The following is a 27,170-nucleotide window of genomic DNA, read 5'->3' as shown; positions in this document are numbered from 1 at the left end:
AAGGACTGAGAGGAAATGGGATGTTGAGAATAAGAAAAGGGGGATTGAGGGAGGGTCAACCAAACCTAAGTACGTATGAAGTCTGATGCAACTCTGGCGCACAAACACTGTGTTTCACAAACGCAGTGAAAAGGGAGTTTTAACAGGTATCTTGCATGAACGAACTGGTCTGCTCTCAGAGAACAAGTTATTCAATGAAAACAGTGCAAGGCACAGGTTCCTTCTCTATGAGTTACTGGTCAGCGAAGCCGCACAACCAACCCAAACAATATCAACAATTGCCATTGCGTTTGGTTTCTCAACACAATGAGATGTAGAAAACCTATTACTGAAAACAGGAAAACACATTTGTATCAGGATACAGGACAACCAGACTTGAGCTGACCAGGAAACTGCCTGCTGGTTAGCTTTTGGTGCTAGACAGGGATGTTCCGGAAAGATATCAACTGTCTTACCCGGTACTGGGCACTGCATACTGCGATAGTGATGTGGCCACTAGAGCAATAATAGCAAGGCTGTTCATGGGAGTGCACATATACTTTCGTGACTGGACTTCAGGTCTATTCCACAAGAGGGGATTCTAGCCTGTTACTGTAAACATGGCTTATGAATTTCCCAACTTTGTGTCCTGACTAAGAGGAGAATATATTGATACTGATGTGTTAAATTGATATGTTGTCAAACTACCTTCTAAATATTTATGTTTATATCCATAGATCTTCTTTGTTTTTGTCCATAGATCTTGATCAGAGAATTCCTTATTATAGTTAGCAGTGATTAATGCACAGAGTTATAACTATTTAATAAGTTACTGTGAATGATCAGCTGTAGATAGGATAATTAATGTCAACTCCATTTCCCAATGCTCTGGATGGGAACAGACAGAGAGAATGACAATAATTCCTTAATATGATATCCAGTTCTTTCCTGATTATGAAGAATCACTTTATAATAGCTCCCAAAGACAAGGAGTCTAGGAATTTGTAAATAGAGTTATTTGGCTTCAATGATTTTTTTCTCAATCATATTTGGAGTACAAGTATTTTTTTCTTAAACCATGATATTCAAGTATGACCAATGAACTAAATTAGAAATTATAGATTAGTGTACCTGTCCTCTCTGGGGGTGTTACTCTTCATTGTTGGCAACTTATGGGGGAGCCTTAATGTTCTTTAGATTAATGCTTTCCCAGGTATGATTGCTCATCCAAAGGGTGAGTATCAATAAGTTTCACTAAGAAGAATAATCTGTGATAGCACATTTCACACTCCACTTCTAGATTCCATATGTTAAATGTGCTTTTAGTCCTTTTGGCAAAAGATCTTGTCACGCCAGGAGGCAGTAGCACACACATTTAATCCCAGAACTTGGGAGACAGAGCCAGATGGATCTCTGTGAGTTCAAGGCCAGCTTGGTCTACAGAGTGAGATCCAGGACAGGCACCAAAACTACTTGGAGAAACACAGTTTCAAAATACCAAAAAAAAAAAAAAAAAAAAAGATCTTGCCACATTTCCAATAATATCCCTAGATGATTCAGGAGCACTTTTTTTTATATAATAAATGAAATTGAATGGTTGCTCTGGTAATAAACACAGCTTTTCTTTTGATATAATTAATAATACATTTGGGGAAAATTGGGGGCTACTCAAAAAAACTGAAGAAACCATAAGGTATTTCATATTTTAAAGCTAATAAATAAAAAGTTCAATGCTAAGAAATATATCTATAAAAGGCACATACTTTGCAAAATACAATTTAATATAATTCTATGTGGGAAAAGCACTGTAAAGAAGGATGTTTCTGAAGGTGAGTTGGGTAGAAAAGTCAATCACACCTCATCCAAATGAATGCTCAAGGTAGAGATCTAGTAGGAAGCTGAGAGCGAATAACCTGGAGCAAACTGCAATTTAAAACAAACAAAACAAACGAAGAACAATAACAAAAACTATTGACATTTATTCTGTCAAGACACAGGCAGAAAGTTTCATATTAATACAGCTGGAGAACCACTATCTGAAGATTGTGATGGCTACAGAATATGATTAACAAAAACTGGGGCAGCCTGATAACTGAACACATTACTGGGTGAATTGAAGATGAGTCAGCTATTGAGATGTGTGTGTGTGTGTGTGTGTGTGTGTGTGTGTGTGTGTGTGTGTGTGTGTGTATTGCTTTTAGTCTCAGGAAAATGCTCAAGAAATTTATGGTCATAGAAAATGAAGAGATGTTCTAGGTCCATGATGTCAATATAATACGGAAACAGGCAAGACCACAGTGAGTAGTAGAAAGAAATCCTTGGGTAGACATTTGAAAGAAGAAATTTCCTCTAGATAAGTTATGGGTTTAAACTCTGAGCAGCTTAAACAATCAAAGACAATTCACATCTAGGCCATCTGTAAGATCTGAAAATGTAAAAATTAAATAAATAAAAATTATAAAGAAAATAACAGCAATACAATCAAAGTTAAAAATGATGAAATTTACACTTAGTCATCTAATGTTCTGAAAGGGAATGATCTGGTTTTTCTTCACGCTTCTAATTTGACTCTTTACTCAGAGCAAGTTACACTTCCCAGTAAAATTCGAGGTTATTTTCACAAAGAGCTGGAGCAGTATTGGGGAGTTGTATTCATATTTGCTATGGATTATTGATTGCTTGTTGGTAGTTCAGTAGCTGATCCGTAAGCAAATTACCTTGAACTAATTTTGAGTTATTACTCTTTCGAAGTTGATTCACATGAATCTCCCAAGTCCTTAAATTTTAAGTCATTTACTTTAGCTTCTCTTTATGGTTAAATTTGGAGACAGTTATTAGAATAACAAATATGAGATGTTAAATAGAGAAAAGTTAAGAATGCTAGCATTTCCAAGTTTCTAAATGGAAAGCACAAATATAGACAGAGGCACATTAAAGGTGAACACTGCTTCCAAGGGGGAGAGAAAACTAGAATAAAACTGAGAGAAGTCAGTTGCCTTGGAAACCGAAGTCAGCCAGCCAGTCACATATGACTAGATGAGATCACAGCAGCGCTTGGGGATGGATGACTGGGTTATTCACATTATAAAGCTATGAATGCTGCTACCAGAAGTTATCTGCTATTAATGCAAATCTCATACACCCAGGAGAGAGCAGAAGGTTTGGAATTGATTAAGATTCCAAGTGGGATAACAGATAAACCCGGTCAGAAGGAGAGCACACAGGCCTCCTTGCATTTTGCCAGCAATAGAGAATCCATTTTATTATTATGAGGGTATGTAATTCAGATCCTTTGGACTTCATTACTGATCATGAAATTTTAGTTCCTAATAACAAAGGTAACTTTCTTAAGACAGAAAAATTTGGAAGTTCGTTAATTCTTAAGATATAACAGTCTAATGAAAATCTAGATTTGGAGGAAGTATATTTGTGAGATGCTTTTGGACTTGTGTTAGGAGTCTTACTTTAAAACCATCATAAATTTGGGAAACAAAGTGACAGAAAATTGCTAAATCCCTGGGACATTAGGACAGTTTCCAATAAACAAGGAAATCAATTCTGCATCCATTTGTAGGTAATTTTTTAGTTCCTATTGTAGACGTAATGCCAATCAACTATAAGCAGCAGTCAACCCCAAAAAGATGTAACTGAGGTGAATTTAGAGTCAAAGGATGGATACACCTTGCTTCTTGACAATATATTGATGAGATGTGACTTCTGAGATATCATTAGTTTCCAAAAGGCAAGTGCAGGTCACAGTTTTAGGACTGTTTTAGATTGCTAACTACTTCTGTGTGGCCATGCTTTACTCTTAGAAGTTTCCAATTTTAGAAGGCAAATAATAAATACCACCACAAAATTTTAGAGATTGCAAATTACCATCCCTAACCTCAATTTGTACTACAGAGCTATAGTAATAAAAATAGCATGATACTGGCACAAAAACAGGCATGTTGATCAATGGAATAAAATTCTAGACTAGGTACTAAATCCATAGAGCTATGAACACCTAAGTTTTTAATAAAGAAGCAAGAAATACACACTGGAATATAGACAGTACTTCTTCATCAAATGGTGCTATTCAAACTTGATGGCGGTGTGTAGAAGAATCCAAATAGATCAGTACTCATCACCCTGCACAAAATTCAACTTAAAATAGATTAAAGACCTCACTATAAGGTCAGATACAAGGAACTTGATAGAACCGAAAGTGAGGAATAGCCTTGAATGCACTTGTAGATGAAATACATCACCCCATGCACTGGCTCAGGAAATGACTTCCTAAACAGACACCATTAGGACAGGCACTAAGATCGTCAATTAACACATGAGACCTCAATGAACTGTAGAGTTTCCTTAAGGAAAAGGAGACTGTCTTTCAGACAACGCAGCACCCTAGAGAAGTCAAATAAACAAAAATCAAAGTCATTTTTGTTCTCACAATTTTTGCCCTCTTCTACCTCCCCTGGCTTTATTGTTACAGGGCAAGAAGTAAGACAGTCATCTTTACAATCTTATGACATAAGATCTAGGAGACAAATTAATGTAATCTATCCCAACTTAAGATGTACTTTAAAAAAGAAATTAGCAAATATATTAGGGGATATTTGAAAGGCCTTTAATACCAGGTGATGAAGTCTGAGTTTTCATATGGCATATAGAATTATGAGAGAGAGACAGAGAGAGACAGAGAGAGACAGAGATAGATAGACAGAAATAGAGACAGAGAGACAGAGACAGAGAGACAGAGAGGAGGGGTCAAGGGGGGTACTGATACAATTCAGGTTATAGAGACAAATGTAGATGGGGAATAAACACTGCAGTTCATTTAGTACTCCAGTGAGATATTAGTATCTAAATCAGGAATTCAAAATGATGAAACATTAGTGTACATTAACTACTGTTGATTCTGATGAGGGCCAGGATTGAACCCAGAGTCTTGGGCATGTTGGGCCATTGTTTTACCATCCTGTTCTATCTCCAGAACTAATAAATGTTTGAAAACCTGAGATAGTAGAATTTTGTCAATATATAATAAATGTTATTTCGGAGTTATGTTCTGTTTCTTTTTCCCAGTAAATCCATCCATTTATTTATCCAGTCTCACATCATTCATTAAACAGCTAACAGCTGCCAGAAAGTAATATTTTACTCGTTATAAATCTGTGAACAGAATCACAAAACCATGTTATTTCTCAAAAGTAAACTTAATACTCCCACTTCTAAAACAAGGTCAAGGTTAGAGTTTAACAGCAGTTTAGAAATTAAATTAACTTTGGCCATTAATCTTCTTGTTCCTTAAGTCTCCACTTTGATTTCTTATTCATCTAAAAGGTTTTTCTGCTACCTTCTAGAATCCATAATTAGCTCAACATAATTTGAATGAAATCAAACTTTGTGTCCTCGTCTCTTCTATAAAACATCCATATAATTAAAAATAAAAACATAACTTAATACATCTTAGTTCATTACCTAATTTTGCCATTTTTATGTGTTTATAAGAATCACATATTTAGTCGTAGCTTTGAAGTGGCTCGGCTCAGATTTCAATCTACAGAATCTTGATCAAGTTTTATGGCTTCCTGCTGATTCGATATCTTCAATGGTTTTATGAGGATTAAAAAGAAAGCATGTAGTGAGTCTTATAATCAGAGAGAGTAGGCACTCACTTATTAGATATCATCAATATTGTTATTTTGGCTAGTATATCTGATCTACTTCAGAACAAGCAAGACTTCAAGCGCAGGGGTTACAGATTGTCTTTCCTTTTAAGTTTTTACAGTTTTAATTTAATTGAAAAAGTAGTGCCTTATCTTTGTGTATGACGCATTGGAAAACAGAACTTGGAGAATAGGTTTAGTTTTCGAGGAGTTAAGAACATCTGATCGTTTTCCCCAAATGCCTACTTAGCGAATCCGAGAGACTCCGTTCTAAGAGCCATTTATGCGGGAAGGCCAGCTCTTCCTCTTGTCTTTGTTTCTGTTGCCTAGGCTGACTTGACCGTTATACAGCATGAATGAAATGTTACACACCTTAATTTTATGAATAAAAGCTTAGAATATACTAGCGATACTCTGTGAGCAGTTCCTTCCATGGATCTAAAAAAAACATAGTAATGGAAGTTACAGCCTTTAATTAATAGATAATATGAAGCCTAGGCTGCTGGACACGCTAATGTAATTTGAGCAGAATATATCATCTTTGAGAACATAGGTCGTTTATAAATTGTTTGGTAAGTGTTATTTTCCTTTTCAAAACAAATAAGGGTTGGGGGTCTGATGATGTTGACTTAGACATGTTTACATGCATATTGTGTAATTTCATACCATTTTCACGAGTTGTGTTATGACTCATTGGGACTTTGTTGAATTTGTTTTGTAGATAGTGTATTAAATAAAGAAGTGCTACTGCTAGCTAGTGTATTTGGTTGTGTTTACTCTTTGCTCTTGGGGGCTTGCCACCTAGCTTCCAAATAATCATGTGGAGACTTATTATTACTTATAAATGCCCAGGCTTAGCTTGGCTTACTTATAGTCAGTTTTTTTTTTTAATTTAAATTATCCTACCTACCTATGGCCTCAGGGCTTTTACCTTTCTCTATCTCTGTATATCTTTTCTTTCCAGGTCTGGCTATGTAGCTGGGTGGCTGGGTGGCTGGCCCCTGGCATCCTCCTCTCCTCCTTTTCTCAGTCCTCCTTCTTCTCTTTTTCTCCTTCTATTTATTCTCTCTGCCTGGCAGCCTCACCTATCCCTCTCCTGCCTAACTATTGGCTGTTCAGCTCTTTATTAGGCCAATCAGGTGTTTTAGACAGGTAAAGTAACACAGCTTCACAGAATTAAACAAATGCACCATAGAGAATGCAGTGCATCTTTGCATCATTTAACAAATGTTTCACAGCACAAATGAATGTAGCACATCTTCAACTAATTTTCCACAAAAACATGGCCTCAGAGTGTAGTTGTACTTGAGTCAATAAGATATTTATACCTATGCAGAGATGAATGTTGTAGTCCGAGACCATGATGTGGATAAGCACAAATGGGCAGTATTTGAAGTGTGGCATAAGACACTTGGGATTGTATTAAAAAGCTTTGTCATAAATTTAACCTAGTATTTGCTTCTCAAGAATTCAAACATGTGGAAAAATAGATTATATTAGGAAACATCACACTTTAACATATAAAAATATCATAGTGCTATTTTATTTGAATCATGTGAACTTGTTACTTTATGGATGTAAATGGTAAGGTAAAGACCATAATATATTTCTTAAAGCAAGAGTGAAATTTATTTTGTTTTCTGTTATCTTTTTATTGTAAATTAGTTTTTTATGTTCTTAAGTGACAAAATACTCTCAATGTTGGCAGTTATATATCACTTTTATATACACATTTCAATTAGCTTTTTAATTTTGGATATATGAATTGCCTAAGAATTTTGTTACTTCAGTAATTATTTGAAATTTACTGATTGTAGTCTCTACATTAGATTTAAAGGACTCTTCATCTTTCACCATGGTTGCTGAGTACCCTTTCTTGATGAAGAAGGCTGGATTTTACCACCTCCACTTTCATAGGCTTTCATTTTGGTTTTTGCCAGAGTTTAAAGTCAGATTAACAAGGAAAAAGTTTTAATATTTATTTAGTGCATTTTTTCAATGCCACACAAAGACAAAACAAACAAATAATTCAAGAACCAATGAATCAAAACCAATAGATACTAATGTAGATAAAAAGTGGTAAGTTGTAACCGGGCGGTGGTGGCGCACGCCTTTAATCCCAGCACTCGGGAGGCAGAGCCAGGCGGATCTCTGTGAGTTCGAGGCCAGCCTGGGCTACCAAGTGAATCCCAGGAAAGGCGCAAAGCTGCACAGAGAAACCCTGTCTCGAAAAACCAAAAAAAAAAAAAAAAAAAGTGGTAAGTTGTAAGAAAATAACTAACTTTTGCATGAAGTCTTAAAAAGCAAACATTAGGAAATCTAGGCCTCCCTTGGGCTCTACTGTTAGCAAAGTCATTATTCTAATGAAAGGACAGACCCTGTCACATTTGCCAAAAATTAGAATGATGCCATGTTACCTAGTTTTCAAATATCTTTAATTCATAAAATAACCAAAGTGTCAGGGTGACATGTTTTGACCCACTTGATGTTAGGAGCCTAATATTCCCTAGTTACCTGTCAAATGGAACCACCACTCTAATATCTGATTCTAGGAGTTTAATCTTCCAAATATAATTGGCATCATGCATCATTCATCCTTTTGTACACAATTTATTGCAACTAGTTGAAAGTATTCCATTCTCATCCATATTGTCAGAAATGTCAAGAATTCCATTTGAAAAGGCTGGAAAATTGCCCCCCTCTCGGTCTGTCTCTGTCTCTGTCTCTCTCTCTCTGTCATCCAACAACGCTAGTTGCTTTCTTTCTCACCTATTATGAATGATGCTAGAAAGACAGTTAACATTTTACATGCATTTTAACTTAATTAAAATATAAGTATAAGACAATCTAGTATAACCCTTAATCCAATTCATCAATTATCTATATTTTCCCCAACATATGTTTGCCTTACTTTGTATGACTGCATGTGAATATTATAGATTTTCTAAATCATTTCAGAGTAGGTCGGAAATATTGTGTCTTTTACTTTAACTGCATGTTATAAATTCTTAAGGGCAAGGGCATTCTCTTAATAATAGTAACCTTCCTCATAATTATCAAAATAAAAATATAAGATATAACAAATTACAAATAGAAAGCAAAAATGATCAAAATACAAAGGATAGTCTTAATTTCATCTGTGGTTGTGAAAAACAAGCTGCAATATTTGTTAGTATAGAATAATGACTAAATTTGCATTATGTCCGGGACTACTGTCCTTCAGATTTGCAATACTCTGAAAAGGTGCTTTTTGATTAAAAACAAACATTTTACCTCTAGGTTCTTCTATTGTAACTGCTTTATAAACTTTTTAAAATTCATTAATGGAAATATTAACAAAAGAGAGCAGGGTGGTGGTGGTGCATGCCTTTAATTCCCAGCACGCAGGAGGCAGGGGTAGATGAATCTCTGTGAGTTCAGGGCCAGCCTAGTCTATAACATTATTTATTTCCAGGACAGCCAGAGCTACACAGAGAAACCTTGTCTCAAACCTTCTGCCTCCTCCCCCACCCCCCCCACCAAAAAAAAGATATGAGTTTCTTTTTTCCTCATGAACTTTCCCTGGGATCTGCACTCAGCTACGGGTATATAAAAAGAGTAAGAAAATGTATACTACAGATAAGAAGGAATATGACTTTCAAGAACCTTTTTTTAGTTTTGTATATAGTTTGAGCACTAAACATGACTTTCTTTGTTGCAATATGCCAAGCTATGATTAGTCCTTGAAAATACACAGTTCAAAGCTGGCTACTGTGCTGTATGCAGTAAGAACTCAAAAATATGTTTTTCGACATGTTTGGAATCAGAATTTTACAGTTGTTAGAAAATTTCAAAATGACCCTGAATATCAACTTATTAGAAAAAAAGCGGACCAAACACAAAAAGCTATCTGTCTATGGTCATGACAATATGAATTGCAAATGGCAGAGTCCAAAGAAGAATGTTGTTTGCTTCACTTGGCTATTTGAGCTTTTTGACTCCAGTATGCATTGTCATAGCAGCCATTATATGTTATATACTGGATGATTGTATGACTTTAGAGACACATTAATTTATATTCTTGGTTCCTAGGCCAAATATAACCTTTTTTTGCTCCATAATATTAAGCCTTTGAATATGATGTCATATACCCTATTTCTGGGTGGAATTTGTTTTCAATAAGTAATTTCTGGGAATGTAGATCAGAACATTATGTATTTTACTCTTTACTTCAGCTTGGTCTCCTATGCATCTTCTGCTTTCAATCTGCCCCCATGTTAATATCATCAGGCAATTTTTTGGAGTCCTCTCAAGAAAAACGAATGGCAATATATTTGTAGTGGAAGCTCAGAAGGAGCCAATTTCATTATTCCCACCCACAGACTCTCCACAGTTACACTACAAACCTTTGTTTTTCTTGTTTACCTAGAGTCCTCTGACAATACACTTCAGTGACTCCTTAAGGTTTCTTCCTACTTGGCAAGACTTTTCTCTAGTGGCTTTCCAAGGACCATGAGAGTATCTCAGAAATGCATCTGCCGATAGAACAGCATAAACTGGGCCTTATGTCCTGAAAGTTTTCTAAAAATTGAGTTAGATGGTTTAATGTTATCAGATTAGGATTGTGTGTTTTTAGAAAAAAATAAAGCCTGACTATATAGTAACAGAATTCAAAATAATTTCTATAGTTATATAGCATAAATCTTGTGACATATTTCCCTTAAGGATAACAATGTGAATATCTGCTTCTAGGTGAGTGGCTTTATGTTTTAGTTAAAGTAAGCGTATACAGAGAGAGTTCAAATTTGAAAAAATTTGAATTCTGCCCAGACTATCCAAGAGTGTTGCTATTGTACCCGGGCTTTTGAATTTTGCAGTTGTGAAATAATACCAGAGAAAGTGGAACATTTGTTTCCTCCTCTGTCTTAGTATACATGTAGAACTCCTGCTGAAGTAGAGGGCTTCTAAAGATGGCAACAAGTATGCAGATTTGGGGACCACTAAACAAACAGTATCTCTTCCTTCTATCTGGCCACTCCTTGTTACGGATAAAAGTAGAGTAAATGTGTGGTGGTATAGTTTAATTTAGTTCCCTAACTCATTCTAGAGGGTTGGAATACGTTCAAGGAGTTTAAAGAAGACACACCATAGCTCAATGAACTATGAAAGAAAGAATTTAAAGGAGTGTATGCATGAGAGACAAATGTATTGCAGATTGAAATGACAAAGACAATCCATAATTTGAAGATTAAATTAAAAAATAATTAGAAATTTCTTAGAGGACTCAAGATGAAATGAAAACAGGATTAAAAAAATCAATATAACAATTAGGCAAGGGAAAGCCTTACAAGTAGAATCACATTCTTCCTCTCTTTCTCTCCTTAGAATTGTTTGTTCATTCTGATTCTTTTATCCTACACTGGGGCAAATTGAGGCAGCTCTTATTGGCACATCCAACAGGGAATACATCTGTAGTTTTCAATTTGATTATAGTAATACTATGTTAAAGTGGTATATTTCGGCTTGACATATTTTGCTTACATTAAAAAGTACAAGTAAACCTAATCATTTAGAAAAAGTTTGTGTTTCTAAAGATAACGTGATACAAATAATGAAATGTTCAAATCTTAAATACACTTTGTTGATCTTTAACAGATGCATATATTTATAAAATGTACAACTTTTAAAAAAACGTAATATTTTTAATTTTCCAATAAGTTTTCTTCTACAATACCCCAGAGAAAATGTTTTAAATCTGATGTAAAATTATAATATTAAATATATTGAAAATTTTATGTTTTTTTCTTTATGAACATAGCTGTAAAAGTTCTCAATAAAATATTATAATCCAAATACAAGAACATCTTAAAAATATTACCCACCATGATCAAGTAGGCTTCATACAAGAGATGCAGGCATGGTTCATCATATGAAAATTGATAAATATAATCCACCATATCATCAGACTGACTGACAAAAATCAAATGATCACCTCATTAGATGCCAAAAAAAAAAGTATGACAAAATTCAACACCCATTCATGACAAAAGTCTTCAGGAGAATACAAGGGACATACTTCAATATAATAAAGGCACTTTACAGCAAGCTAACAGCCAACACTAAGTTAAAAGGAGAGAAGAAAAGCAATTCCACTAAATCAGAAACAAAGAAAGGGTTGTATTCTCTCAATACCTATTCAGTATAGTAACTGAAATCATAACTAAAGCAATAACACAACTTATGAGTTCAAGGAAATACATACAGGGAGGGACAAAATCAAGGTATCTTTGTTTGCAGATGATACAATAGTATGAATAAGTGACCCTAAAAATTCCATCCAGAAACTCCTACATATGATAGTATGAATAAATGACCCTAAAAATTCCAACCGGAAACTCTTACAGGTGATAAACACTTTCAGCAAAGTAGCTGGGTACAAAATTAATAGACAAAACCCAATAGCCCTCCTATATAGAAAAGACAAACAGACTGCGAAAGAAATCAGGGAAACAACACCTTTAACTATAGCCTCAGCAATATAAAAATATCTTCCTCTAACTCTAACCATGCGAGTGAAAGACTTGCATGGTAAAAATTTTAAGTCACTAAAATTGAATAAGAAATTGAAGAAGATTTCAAAAGATGGAAATATCTCTCATTAATAGTAAAAATGGTCATGCTACAAAAAGTAAACTACAGATTTAATGCAACCCCAACAAAATTCCATATACTTCACAGGTCTTGAAAGGACAATTAAAACTTCATATGGAAACATACATAAACAAACAAACAAACAAACAAACAAATAAAACCAGGATTGCTAAAACAAATGTGAATAATAAAAGAACTGCTAGAGATATCATCATCCCCAACCTCAAATTGAACTCTAATGCTAAGGTAATGAAAACTGCATGGTATTGGTGTGAAAAGAGATGTTGAAAATAGGAATTGAATTAAAGATCCCAACATATGTCTATACACATAGGGAAAACTGATTTTTGATAAAGAAGCAGGAAATATATGCCGCATCTTCATCAAACAGTGCTGGTCAAACTGGATGTCTCTACATGATAGAATGCCAATAGATCCATAATTATTACACTGAACAAAATTCAATTCCACAGGGACCAAAGACCTCACTTTAGCCAGATATACAGAACGTGATAGAAAAGAAAGTGATGAACCATCCCAAACTCACTGACACAGAAAGAGATTTTCTGGGCAGGACACTGGTAGCACCTTGTTCTGTAGCACACACTAAGATTAATAACGAATACAGTGGACCTAAGGAAACTGAACAGCTGTAGGGCAAAACACATCATCGTTTGAACAAAATGGCAAGCTACAGAAGGGCAAAAGATTTTTACCAAATACACATCCAAAGGAAGGTTAATATCTAAAATAGATAAAGAACGAAAATAAAACCAAATAAACAGGACACTAAGAACGCAAATAAACCAAAGGGAAAAAATAAAAGAACAGAAACAAAACAAAACAACAAAACTGCTTCACTCCTCCATCTTTCCAGCCTCTCCAACACCTCTCCATTTTCTTGGTGGCTTTGGGAGCCAAGGTGTGTCACAAAGTTTTCCCTTTTGACCAGTTAGCTTTATTTGCAAATATTCAATGCAATGAGTCTCTCATCTGGTTCAAGGCCTCTGTCTTTGGGCATACCATCACCACAGGAACCTCATCAGAACTCCTCTTGGATATCTCAAAACCACCCTGATTATTATTTTTTTTTTTAATTTTCGTTTGGGAGGCCACTGCACAGGGGAGGAGAGGATATGGAGGAATTGGGAGGTGAGTGGAATTCGGGTTCATGATGTAAAATTCCCAAAGATTCATTAAAGAAATTATTTTTTAAAAAAGAATACAAGTAACCCAATTATAAATGAGATGCAGTCCTCAACTGTATTCTCAAAAGATGAAACACGGATGGCTGAGAAGCACATAAAGAAATAGTCAGCACTCATAGTCACCAGGGAAATTAAAAACTACTTGGAGATTTCATCTTCCAGTCATCAGAATGACCAAGAACAACAGAGCAAGTGACAGCTGATGCTGGCTAGGATGAGGAGTACAGGGAACACTCATTCAATACTAGTGGGAGTGATGTGAAAATCATTGTAGTGGTTCTTCAGGAAGCTGGGAATAGTTCCATCTCAGGATCGAGCTATCCCACTCTTGGGCTCTATATCTTACTTCAGAGGCAATTTTCACGATGCTCATTGCTGCTCTATTTATAATAACCAGAAATGGGAAGCAAACTAGATTTATGTCAATGTAAGAATGGATAAAGAAAATGTGTTAACATTTACACAATGGAATATTACTCAGCTGTTTAAATAACAAAATCACAAAATTCACAGGTAGATGAAGCTAGAAAAAAAATTCTGAATGATGTAACAGACTCAATAAAACAAACATGATATGGATTCCCTTATACGTGAATGTTGGCTGTTAAGTTTTGATAAGCAGAGCACAATCCATAAAGCCATGGTTAGGTATAGATAAGGGACTAGCCAGGAGGGTTGGATCACCCTCTAGGGGATATAGAATAGATAGTTAAGGATGGATTTGGAGGGGTGGGGTGATTAGAAGGGGAGGATCAACAAAGAGGGTGAAGGATGAGGAGGAAAATAAAGATCACATAGGAAGGACAGATAAAATTAAGGGTCATTTGAGGTGCTTTATGGCAATTCAATACAGTAGAAACTTCCTAAAATATATACATTTATGGAGATGATCTGAATAGAATTGCCAAATAATGGGGAAGACAAGAGCCCCAACTGGACATCTCCCTTATCACTAAGTGAAACCTCCAGTACCAGAATGAGTCACATCTGGCCAATTTATTTGCCAATGAAGCCCCATTGGAATTTCCTAACAACCCAGGCTATTTCCAAGGTTATTGCTGGCTCTTTTCAAACTGATTCTAAGGACTTATTGCTGAAAACACCACCTACACAACTCAGTAAACATAGAGAAGTCCAAGCTGGTGCCTAGGTAGAGCCTTAACCACTACTGACTAGAATTCACAGTACTGGAGGGTAGTTCTGCATGCTATCAGTAAAGGTAAAAACCAAACCAGCTACAAACTCTTCTACTTACAATGGGGACCTACCTTCAAGACATGCTAATGAAATAGTGCCACAAAGCTTGTGGGACTAACCAATCAATATATATTAGATTTAAGGCCCCCATCTTTGGCACTACTGAGGTGGCTAAGAACCTGAAACCAGATAGATCAGGGAACTAGCCCAAAACCAAATGCTGTTGATCTGCTAAAGGTACATAGCAATGAATTGACCCCTAACAACATTCTACTAAACTCATAGATCAGTGTCTTGCTCATCCATCATCAGAGAAGCTTCCTCCGGCAGTAAATGAAAATAAATACAGAGACCTATAGCTGGGCAATTTACAGAGAATGAGAGACCCTAGAATACCCAGTCCTAAATGAGATGTATCTATCAAATCCCTCCATTCAGTGCTCAATAAGCACTGGGAAGAGGAGGGAGAAAGGTTGTAAAAACCAAAGGAGATAGGGAACACTATATAAATAAGGCCTTCTAAACACATCAGGACGGATACACCTATCTCAGAGACTGTGGCAGCATGCACAGGGTCTGCACAGATCTGGGCCAGCTGGGGTCCCACTACTGAGAGAGTAAGTGGACACAGTTCCTCACCCCTAACTCAGAAGCTATTTCCAACTGACAACATCTCACAAATGGAAAATCATTTTTCTCCAATGAGGTCTCACTGGGTATGCATATCACTCAGAAGGCCAGGTTCTATGTCCAGCAGTAGATGGCCAACAGAAAATGAACTCAGTGACATTTTTGGAGGTTATTTGTCTCATAATTAAGTAATTAATTAATTAATTAATTAATAATTAATTAGTTTTACTTTATAGGTCCTTTGTGTATGTATTATGTTTTCCTGTTTTGTGTTTTTATGGGATTTCTCTGTGTGTGAATATGCATGTCACTGTGTTTATACGTATTTCTTGAGCTTTTTCTTTGGCTGTTCTTCTTTACTTTGTTTTGTTCTATTCTATTTTTATTTTCAAATCTAGTTTTACTCTATTTTATTATTGTATTTTAGATGCCTGTTTCTATCCTAATAAGAGAAAGAAAGGTTGTGCCTTTAGGTGTGTGGGGAGTGGGGAGTAATTGGGAGGAGTTGGGGTAGGGGAAACCGTAATCAGTATATGTTGTATTCAACAATCTATTTTCAATATAAAGGGGAAATGTAATATTTAATATACTGAACTGTTTTAATATTCAGGAAATATTAAATAATATGAAAGTTTTTTATGATTCAAATAAATCATTAGACAACATGGGAGGTATCATTGTTTAAAGACTTGTTTAATACCTAATTTTCCTTCTTTCCTCATCAGCTTCGACCCCCTCTAAATACCAGCAGTCTTTTTTTTTTTTTTTTTTTTTTTTTGGTTTTTCGAGACAGGGTTTCTCTGTGTAGCTTTGCGCCTTTTCTGGAACTCACTTGGTAGTCCAGGCTGGCCTCGAACTCACAGAGATCCGCCTGGCTCTGCCTCCCGAGTGCTGGGATTAAAGGCGTGCGCCACCACTGCCCGGCACCAGCAGTCTTTTTTAAGTTGACAAAGTTGTTCAAGCTTTTTGATCTGTCAATAGACTTAGAAGTTAGGGCTTTTTGTGTATAAGAACTTGAAAATTGATTTCATATCTTTCTTTAAGAGATCTGGTCAGTTCTTATTTTAAAAAAAATCAAGGCATAAACAGTATTCAAGTCATTATTTAAATCTGATGATCATGTAACAAGCCACAACATATCTCATTCATTTTTAAACTAATATATCATTCAAGATACAGCAAGTCATCAAAATTTATAGCACGAAATGTCCATATTGGCACCAAATTTCATGACAGACTCTCACTCAAATTAATTGCCAAATTTTATAAGCAAATTGCAGCTTTTAATCATAAGTCTGCTTATACTCCAAAAAGATGAAGCTTAGGTTTGCTTCATGAAATATTGGAGTAGATGCCACCACTTTATTTCTAATTATTCATTCTTCTTAATGGATTTCTTGATAAATATACTCATAAGGTTCTGAATATACAACTACCTCTAATGTGCCAGGGTATATTTCAAGCCTTTTGGCTATGTAATATGGTCAGAAGTTTCTCTGGTCCTGCCTGGCCCCATGGTTGGGAAGAATCTCTCCTACCATTGGTCTGCAGCCGCTTATAAAATAATCACTCAGATGCTTATATTAATTACCAACTGTATGGCCAGTAGGTCTGGCTTCTTGCTAGCTAGCTCTTATAACTTAACTCAACCCATTTCTATTAATCTGTATGTTGCCAAGTGGCTGCGGTGTTCCCGGTCTGCTGGCATGTTGTTGCTCCTTCAGTGGTGGGCTACTTTCCTCTGATTCCTCCCTTCTTCTCTCACTATCTCTTTTTGATTTTCCCTCCTGGCTCCACTCTGCCCTGCCATAGGCCAATGCAGCTTTATTGATTATCCAATGAGAGTCACACATATTCACACCATATAGAAAGGCATCCCACAGCAATAAAACATACATACTTTACAGATGAAGAAGGACAGATGTGATAATGTAAAGTTTTCAAGATAAGATCTTATGAAGTATACCATGAATCATGCATTATTCTTGCACACCTAACAGTGTTTAGGAAGAGGCATGTCTAAGGTTCAAGTTGGGTGGTAAGACACAAAGAAAACTGGAAGTATAGCCTCTCACCCAGAAGACTGACAGGAAAAGGAGTAAGTAAAATATATGTTTTTACTCCAAGTTACTGAGATAATGCATTGTTTACTTCATGGGTGTAGCAATGAGGCTGTCGGTAAAGAAGTTTTCTGTGGAGCTTCAAGTCCTGAGGTCCATCCCCAGGCTTCCCATAGTTGAAGGACAGAAAGTTGTTCTCTGACCTTCACAGATGTGCATGTGTCCACCTCATATCATAAATTAATATATATATATATATGTAATATTTCAACTACCTAATAAACTAATGCATAATGATTTCCTGGAAACAATTCAAAATGGTTAGAAATGGTTTCTGATTCAGAGACCAAAGGTCTTCTTTGATGAGGATGGCGTAACTTTCATTCTTATATATCCAAAAAGCAATGTCAAATAGAGACAAAAAAACAGAGAACACTTTCTGAGTTAAGTAAATTGTTGTTTTCATGTCTTGATCATGCATTCAACATATTTTCAAATGTGCAATTTTATTTTTTTTCTAATTTCAAGTTGTAATGTTAGTATTATCATGTCAATATTAAATATGTCAACCATATTGTCAGCCTTCACACTTCATAGTGATGATCTCAGATCAGAATATCACAAACCCCCAATGAACTTGAAGTTTATATTTTGTGTGTGTGTGTTGGACACAAACTGATTACCACATTTTAGAATTCAAGTTGATGCTTTGTTTTTGTAAATTGCAAATACTTAGTCTGGTACTAAGATAGATACAGATTTCATTATTATTTCTGTTTTATATATATATAGGAAAATAATTATAAACAGTATCAGGAGAGTGCAGTAATAAATGTTATGTTTATTTTAATGACAAATTTACTGTCTGAATCATATTGATTTTGGGAATATTTATTCTGTTATTTATGATTTGTGACACTGCATGCCACAGAAGCAGCAGATAGAAGATTCCATTTGTAATTAATTAAATTGAAGAATGCAAATTAGTACGATGTTCATACTAACATGTATTGCTATTTCACATGAACTAATTAGCAAACCTTCTGAATATAGTTTTAGCTGTTTTAAGAATACTGAGTATGCTAAACATTTATAGATTACAGAAACCAAAGACCTTCAATGCCCTCAACCTATTTTGAGAGTATATGGGATGGAGAGAAGGCTCAGTAGCAAAGAGGACTTCCTGCTCTTCCAGAGGAGAGGGATTGGGTTCTCAGCACTCGTATTGGGAGTGTCACACTGCCTGTAACTATTGCTTCTGTTCCTATTCCCTCTATCCTCCTTGTGTACCTGCACCCATGTGCGCACACACACATTGCAGAAGTAAAAATCAAATAAACTTTAGTAGTTTTGAGTGTATAAAGTAAATTCTTGATACTTGTATGGGATTCTTAAAAAAAGATATCTATAGAAGAGTACTAAAATTTGACATACGTACAGAGCACATAGCTTACTGTCTTCAAGTACATACGTTTGCTGAATTGGAAGTGGGCAAACAGAAGCTTGGGAATATAAATATATTGAAATATTTATGTTTTTTATTCAGTGAAATTTTTGCTAAGGATAGATTTGGAGGAATATTCACAGGCCTGGATATATTAATAATACTAATTTGCAATTAATTTAATGAAAAAAGGAACACAAAATAAATGGAAGAAAAGTAAACACAGTGAAACAGTGTATTGTTAAATTATAAGTGGAATAATTAGAAATTGAAAATATATTTAAACAAATAAATTAGAAGTCTGTTGCACTATGGATAAAGGGACCCCAAACTAACATTATGCTGTGAAGAAATAAATCTTAAACAATCTGAGCATAAAAAAGAGAGATGTTGACACTAAATTATTACAACGAATAATTAATAGATAATTAAGAAAATCATAAGTGATGGACAAATATCACATATTCTCTTATCAGGTGGATTCCAAATTCAAATGCAAATTAGCATAATTGCATGAATGTGAGAAAGAATAAATCAATCAGCAAAACTGCAAGTGAGATACTGACAGGAATTTACACCCTTCAGCTGGCCAGGATTATGGTAGTCTTAAATATTTGCTCAGGTGGATTAGTGAAATTCACTTCTAAAAATATTTATAAAGTTTTAGCAACTATAAAAATGGAAAAGTTTTGATATTCCAGATGCCAGCATTTTAATGGACCTAATTCAGACAAAAACTATCAAAAATAAAGTTAAAATTCCTATAAACAAAGGAGAAATTCCATAGCCTAAAATAGATCTTGAAGATATTTGATGCATTATATTAATTCCCTTATAATTTAGGATCTATAATTGAAAAAGAAAGATTATGAAACCTTTTAGCCTACACTTAATTTTGCATCTAAATATCTAAGTACATGTTACCAGAAATAACAAATAACAGCCCAATATAAATTTTATTGAAACATTTATTTTATACAATAAAAATTTTTAAGGTTTATTTGATTTTTTATTTACGTGAATGTGAGTGTGCACACAGATGCAGGTGCACACAGAGGACACAGTGATTAGGACCTTCTAAGCTAGAGTTACAGGCAGGGTTACCTCCTAATGTGAGTGCTAAGAACCCAATTCCTCTTCTCTGAAAGAGAAGCAAGAGCTCTTAGTTTCTGAGCCATCTCCCCACCTTATATACTCTCAAAATTCATTGAGAACCCTGAAGGTCTCTGATTTCAAAAGTTGATACATATTTAACAGTCTCAATTTTCTTAGAACAACTAAAATTGTGTTCAGAAAGTTTACTAGCATGAACACCGTATTTTCCAAATTTTCAAATTAAAATTGATAATACTATTTTGCACCTTTGATTTAATGAAATTTGCATAGAATCTCCTATTTGCTGCCTCAATCTTCTTCAGTATCACAAATCTTAAATACCAAGCTAAGAATATTTATACAGAAATCAAAGGAATTAAGAATATATTATACATAAAATAATGAAAACAAACAAAATTCCCTTGCAAACCAAACAAATAAATGAAAAAACAACTGCTCTCCTATAATAAAGCAGATTTTATACTGTATTTCCTCCAGAAAAACAAGCAAATAAAAAATTTGATGATTTATGATCACCATAACAGAGCTACAGAAATATACAAACCAGCAGAAAACAATTTAGAAAATAACAGGAAGACCTTCATGCCTATCAGTAACAACTTTGGATATAAAGTGGATGAAACTCTCTAGTTAAAGAATAGAGTTGACAAATGGAACAAAAACCAATATAAACCAAACTGTATGCTCTCTACTGGATACTGCCTTTACTTGAAGAGACACAAGTAGACTGAAGTTTTTGTTTGGGAAAACATCTACTACTCGAAGGGAGAAGATATGAATATCAGCCACAGCAAGTTTTAAGTGAAAATGCATTAAGAGACTCTTTAACACTTCATGATAACCATGTCATTTGAGCAGGATAGCTAAATAATTTAAAATATTTATGTATACAGTATGAAACAACTACACTTATGAGACAAATATTATGAGATAAAGGAAAGATACACCATGATGTGGCATTTGGTGAATCAATTTTGTTCATTATCCTTAAAAGATAGATCATTAGATAAAAGCACAAAATAATGTCTGAATTGAACCATATAGTAGAGAATGCTATAGTGTAGAATTATCTAACAGAAATGTACAGAACATTTCTTCCAATAACACTAGAGTACACATTCTCATTAGCATATAGAGCATATCTTAGGTCATAAATCAAATGTCCATTTTAAGGAAAGATGTATATCTTCTCATATCAATATGGGATAAATATATGTATATAATTTAATATATAAACATAATAAAAAGAATGAAAATTATACAAATAGGTATTAAAGAATATGCTCCTAAATGTCTGTTAGTCATCTGAAGAAATGAATAGAAACTAAAAATTCACTAAAACTAATTAGAAGACAATTCAATATGTAAACTCCTGGGAAATGTAGCAATACTGTCAGTAAAAAATAAAATAAAAATAAAAGTATATAAAAAATAGAAAATCTTAAATAAGAAACCTGATAATATACCTCTGGAGATAATAAAAAAAAACTAAAAAAGATCAAATCAAGGCAAAAATTAGTAAAAGAAACAATAGTAAAATAATTAAATTATAAATAAGTAAAATGAAAACAAAAAAATTGGAATCAGTAATAAAATTTACAAACTCTTACAGTAATCAGAAATAAGAATAAACTAGAAAATACTTGAAAATCTGTAAAAAAAAATTAAGGCATTTTTCTTTATCTCATTATCTTCTTTTTTATTTAAAAGTTTTTTTTTTCATTTTACATACTAACCGCAGTTCTCCCTCCCTCCTCTCCTCCCGTTCACCCCCTACCTTCCCTCTACCCTACCCTCCATCTACTCCTCAGAGAGGGTAAGGCCTCCCATGGGGAGTCAACAAAGTCTGGTAAATCAAGTTGAGGCAGGACCACTTACCCTGTATGGAGGCATAGCAAGGTGTCTCTCCATAGGGAATGGGTTCCAAAAAGCCAGTTCATGCACTAGGGATAAATCCTGGTACCACTGCCAGTGGAGCGACAAACTGTCCAAGCCACACAACTGTCATCCTCCTTCAGAGGACCTAGTTTGGTCCTATGAAGGTTCCCCAGCTGTCAGTCCAGATTCAGTGTGCTCCCACTAGCTCGGATCAAATACTTGAAAACCTGTAAGAAATTAATGCATTTTTCTAACTTATCCAACATACCAAAATGGAATCAAGAAAATATACAAAGTCTAACAAATTGATTTAAGTAGTAAATTAAAAGTTTCCTATATGAAAGAATTGTAGGACACGATAGACTTACTGCTTAAATCTAGAAAGCATCTGAGGAAATCTAATACGACCGCGCCTTAAACTGTTTCAAAATGTCGCAAGGCTTATAATGCTTAAGATCTGTTCGTGAGGTCTATGGTACGCTGAGAGCACAAAATCAAAAGTACTTGTAAACTCATTATCGTAAATGAGCATAGATGCATACTTTTACCAATAAATGACAGAAAATTTAATGCAGCAGCATATCAAATACTACTCAGTACCATGAAGTGGCATCATCTCAGGGATACAAGGGTGGCTCAACATAACCAAATCAGTGAATGAGACACGGGACTTCAACAGACACCCTGCAAAATCTCACATCATCATCCTAATGGATATAGAAAAAGGCTTATAAGCTTCTAAAAATTCTTCATTATAAAAATAGAAGGGAAATGTTTCAAAATACTAAACGCTTTTTATATTTTGAAAAAAAAAAGCCACAGCCAACATCAAGCAGAATGGAAGAAAACGAAATATTTTTCCTAGAAGAGGGCCAGGATGGAATTAAGCATATTTTGCTTTTATTATTAATCCACTATAGGAAGGCCTAGTAAGAGAAAGGAATAAACTACACACATAGATTAGACTTTCGTGTTTGAAGATGACATCGTTTCATACATAGGTAATTGCCATCAAATCATTAACATGTTAGAACTTAACAAATGAATACACACAAGTGGCAGGATACAAAATAAGCACATTCAGACAGTATTTTAATACTTTAATAATGAACTTGTTGATTAAATAAAGGAATCCTGGACACAGTAGCTAGGTGAAAATATCTAGGAAGAGCTTTAGCCAAAGAAATGGAAGATATGTACAATGAAACCCTAAAACACTCAAGAAATTACTAAGGGCACAATGATGGACAAAAAGCTCATGTACATGCATTAGGAAAGTTACTGTAGCTCCAATGAACATACTAAGAGTAAACTGTGAGCATAGAAATGAGAGCGTCATCCTCTAACATCATCTTGTATGATAGTATATGGTAGTTCTGCACTCTACATGTTAAGAGGTATCTAACATTTGGTGCAGAAATTCCTTTGAACCTCTTACAGATAAAGTGAGAAACTATACAAAAGATACTTGATCTAATATGATCATTCCATTTGTCCAATCCAGCATTACCTATAACACTGTGAAACAGGGATTATTTAAGTCAGGCTATGAAGATGACTAAGCCCATCTTGGCGATACCGACGTTACACAATAAAATACTACAATTCAGAATTATATCCCTATACAATTTCAGGCACACTAAATTTTCCATGAATTCAAAATTTCTCAAAATATTTGTATGGCTAGCAGTAGCAGCAGTTAGGCAGGTGGAGAAGGTCACATTTAATATACTTCTTTTATTACATTTAATTTTATGATTTAAATTTTCATTTCAATAACTGGGTATACTTATACATTTAAAATCAAGAAAGTATTATACTTATTTAAAAACATTTTCTTCAAAATTAAAAGATTTTAAACACAGTTTTATGAACATTGTTACGCTTAATGATCTGATTTGAATTTTTCTCATTTGCAAGAGCAATAAAACATACTTTAGAGGCATTTGTCAGCCACACAAATGTCAAAATGGATACTTGAATACTTAATGAATGTGATTTTAAATTTTGGTTCACATTGGAGCAGATGGAATGTACCATATTATTTCAATGAACCAAAAACCATAGTCCTAAAAATGCACTTTTAATAGCAAACCTGAAATAGGATGCTTATAAGTCTATTTAACTTATGAAACACAAGAGTACTACCTATGATCTTCACCAAGGACTGTTGCATTCCCTTTTCAATTTAACTTAAAATATGTTATTTTTCAAGGCAATTAATTAATTAATCAAAAGAAGACCATTATCTTTAAGACAAAATACCTCCTGTCATATGTTCGAAATATAGGTAATGTTATTAAATCAAATCTGCACTGCCCTAAAGCAACTCTTACCATACTGTATGCTAACAATTTATTAATTTAATAATCAAAATTGATTAATTTCACATTAATCTTGATTTTTCTCACACAAATAATAATTGCCTGTGTGTTCTCAACTTTGAGTCAGAGTAAAGCATTTGTCATAATTTCAGAACAGGATGCTTTTATTTCAGTATGTTATTCTCCTCCCTGTTCACATCTGCTTTTTTTCTTTTGTGATAGCATATTTTTCTGCACCCATTTAATACATCTGATTGCCTAGCTTCCTCTCTCCTGTTGTCTCATTTTAAAGTTCCTAACTTATGTGTGTATGGTAAATATGCAAACTATGTTCATTAAGTTTCTACGAGCCATCTGCACAGTAAAGAACATTAGCCATATGGCATTATATTGGTTTCATGTTTTATCTGAAGAGTTTCTGGCTATTGAGCATTTGTTAACATTTGATTGTAAATTATTCGAAGCAGACATCATTTCCTTTGTTTGTGTATTTATCTTCCGACAAGAACATGTTGTAACTGGATGGCTGTTGGTCCCTTAGGGATTGACTACACGGTCTTTTATTCTGCCTTTATTGTTGGTATATTATGTTCTCTAAAATCGCATTATTATGTACAGTGATTCTGCAATGAACTAGGAAGTTGGTATTTTGTTTTGGTACTCACAAGTTAAAGTGCACCAGGGTTTTCATTACAGGTTCTGTCGAGCCAAACTCTAACAACAAACACCTTGACAGTAAGTCTTAATGCACATAAATATGCCTTCAGACTCACCTAACAATGCATTCATCTGCCTTTTCCTTTGCAACTATCCAGTTAGTTTAGGGGATATATTACAAGTATGCCTTCTGTGGAAAATACACAAAAGAAATCAAAGCAGAGACTCACACAGGTCTTTGTACAGTTAATTTCATAGCATTCCTAGACACAATAGCCAAAAGACAACCTTAGCATCCATCAACAGATGGGTGGACAAACAAGAGGGGATACAAACAAGATTCCATACAAATAATGGAATAGTATGTGGCTGTGAGGTGGAAGTAAATCCTGCAACATATAGAAGCTTTGAAGACATTCTACTTAGTGAATATGCCAGTCACAAAAAGAGAGATATTCTAAGCTTGTATGTACTTATGTTAGGTAAGTACAAATTCATCAGATTCCACAGAGAAATAAGTTCGTAAATTCAATTACAGTTTCTTCGAATGGAGGAGAAAAAATTGAAAATGATGGCTAACCAAGGAAGTAGTTTGAATTAATTAATAAAAAATGGAGAAAGCCTTAGTGGCTGGCTATGATGTTTGCATAATAGTATGGGTTAACTTAATGGTTAAAGTGGTAGTTTTTATGTTATATATACTTCAACATAATTTAAAAATCAAAGAAATGAAGTTGTGAATGACTATATCAAATGACTCATTAAGTTAAATAGCTGACCCTTATTTTTTAAGCTAAAATATTTTAACTGTAGAAATGTTTCCACCATTTAGTGGTCCATTTAGTGACTTAACTAAATTTTACTCTGGTTTTTATGGTGAAATTACAGTAATTTCCTGAATAAGTCCTATTAACCCCATGCCTGTTATGTAACAGATTAACACCTTCATTCTTTGAAGGAAGCTTGTGATGAAACAGGACCTTTCCAGAAAGGTGAAACGGCAGAGTTCTAAGTAGAGGTGAACCAGTCCATCCATCATGGGCGCTCATTAAACTTATGAAGCTCCTGAAGCTGATCAGGTTGCCTCGGATTTCCCCTTCCCAAGCATATATAATAAGCTGGAAGGACTTCGGAGCGATTCTCAGACAAGCGGAGCTGCCTAGAAGAGCCTCAGACAAGCTGAACTACCCAGAAGTGACATCACTCTCCAACCAGTTGTGGTACCTGCAGGTTGCTCGGTCTGCCGGGTTTCTGGTTTTCGGGAGCTGTCACCTACGCTTGGGTCAGCGTTAGTGATGCAGCTCAGCAGTCTTTAAGTCACTTCTTTTTCTGTACGTAGCCCTAATAAGACTCATTGGTTCACGAAGTTGTACTGTGATCTATCATTGGTTCCCTATCAAGTGCGTGAGTTTATGTCTTCTGAGGATTAGAGTCCCACAACAGTGTCTAACCCCTATGAAACATATATATGAAACATATATATATGAAACACACACACATATATATGTGTGTATATATTAGTTAGTTAGTTGTGTGTATGTGTGTGTGTATGTGTGCAAATGGAGGTCATAGAACAACTTGTGGAGGTTGTTCTCTCCTTAAACATGTGGGTTCAGTGTATCAAATTCAGGTCCTCAGGATTGATGGGCAGTCTAACTCTTTTTGCACTCATGCTTCTAATCTAAACACTTTAAAACCAGCACCCGGGAGGCAGAGCCAGGCGGACCTCTGTGAGTTCGAGACTAGCCTGGTCTACAGATGAGATCCAGGAAAGGTGCAAAGCTACACAGAGAAATCCTGTCTCGAAAAACAAAAACAAACAAACAAAAAGTATATTTTTCTTTCTGTTAGTAAGAAAGATGCTTGAGTACTTGCTAATTATTTTCAACATATAAACTGGATTAACTAAGACTTTTCCAATGTAATTCTTAATGGTTTGCAGTCATCAATATTAAACCAAAGGTAAAAAGAATATACCTGTGTTTTCCTCTTTTAATTAAAGTGACTAAGAGCATTTACTCAACCACTACTTTGAGTTTAACAAAACACTATTTTAACACGAGTCTACTCTAATTTTAATTCTGTAGGTTCATTCTTACCTAAAGTCTAACTCACACTATTTTAATTTTTAGCTCTCTGTATGTACATGTAAGGGAAAGTGCCCAAAGTGTTGAGAAAGGGGCTTCCTGTCGTCTAGCTGGAGTTTCAGGCAGTTGTAAACTTCTGGATGGGGCTTCTGAGAACTGAGTTTGTGTCCTCCGCAAGAGCACCAAGTGCTCCCAACAACTGAGTCATCCCCACAGTCCCCAGACTAACTCGTAGTTTGAGGGCGGTAGCTATTGAACGCCACCCAGCTGACGTGGCAGTTGTTCTGATTTCCGGATCAT

The sequence above is a fragment of the Peromyscus californicus genome, unplaced genomic scaffold, assembly GCF_007827085.1.
Source record: "Peromyscus californicus insignis strain IS unplaced genomic scaffold, ASM782708v3 Scaffold_24__1_contigs__length_46423439, whole genome shotgun sequence".
Taxonomy (NCBI): domain Eukaryota; kingdom Metazoa; phylum Chordata; class Mammalia; order Rodentia; family Cricetidae; genus Peromyscus; species Peromyscus californicus.
Note: the sequence above shows the minus strand (reverse complement) of the source record.